A 975-nucleotide genomic window follows, 5' to 3' on the forward strand; every position below is an offset into this window, starting at 1 on the left:
AGCAAAAAGCCTCCTGAATGGCGTAAGGCAGCGGAGGAGGAGCGCCGAAGAAGCTCAGGACCTGCAGCGCAGGCGGTGAAGGGATCACTTGGTGGAGGAGTCAGAGAGCACAGGGGGACACAAAGGCAGGACTGAGAGGGAGTGGTGGTATTACGCACTGCTAAAGTGAAAGGGAGACGGTTCTCCGAGATACCTAGCTTAAGGTGAAAGGTGGGCTGGGAATGGATGCCAAAAGGTGCCGGAGGAATGAAAGTAAGCCTTGGAGGGCAAATATAAAGAGAGAGAGGAGGTTAGTGTTTCATCGCCTTTCTTGTTCCTCAACCCTCACAAGGAATCTGGTTTGTAACACCATTGGTACACCCCTCTTCTCCCTCCTATCCAAGGGCAAACAAGGTCTACTGGTGGCGCAGCACCTGTGGCACACAGAGAAAGGTGAGGAGGAATTCGAGCGAGAACCAAGGTGATCTCCACATAGCCATACCACTGGTGAAAATAAGGGTAAAATAATCACGCTACTAAGGTGAGACCCCGTAGTAGCTGCGCTCTGGTTCAGCCATTTGGGACTAAGTCGAGTCAAACAGAGTGAGGAGAGTGGTTGGGTAGTGTTTGGGGGAGGTGAAGGATGCTCTCACGCCACAAAAGACTGCAAAGGAGACAAAAAGCACTGGTAATCAGTAAAAGCTCGAGAGGCTCTGATTTTGCATAATATCCAAGAGAAGCTTGATATTTTAGGGGAGAGCACCCCCCAGGATCAGAGGTCCACTTCCTACGCAAAAGGCTTAATTTTGCGGATGTCTAAAAATAGGGGAAAGGAGATACCAACTTTACCAAAAGGCACGATGAAACTACTGGAACGTACTATCATAAAAGATGTGGAGAAGTGACACGAATCCCCTCTTGAGGGGAAAGGTAGCCTGGAAAAACAAGTACATATGGTAAGTCAAGACAAAGACCAAGCAGTCAAACAAGACATTC

This window comes from Ambystoma mexicanum, chromosome 8, assembly GCF_040938575.1.
Source record: "Ambystoma mexicanum isolate Mex_15411 chromosome 8, UKY_AmexF1_1, whole genome shotgun sequence".
Lineage (NCBI taxonomy): Eukaryota > Metazoa > Chordata > Amphibia > Caudata > Ambystomatidae > Ambystoma > Ambystoma mexicanum.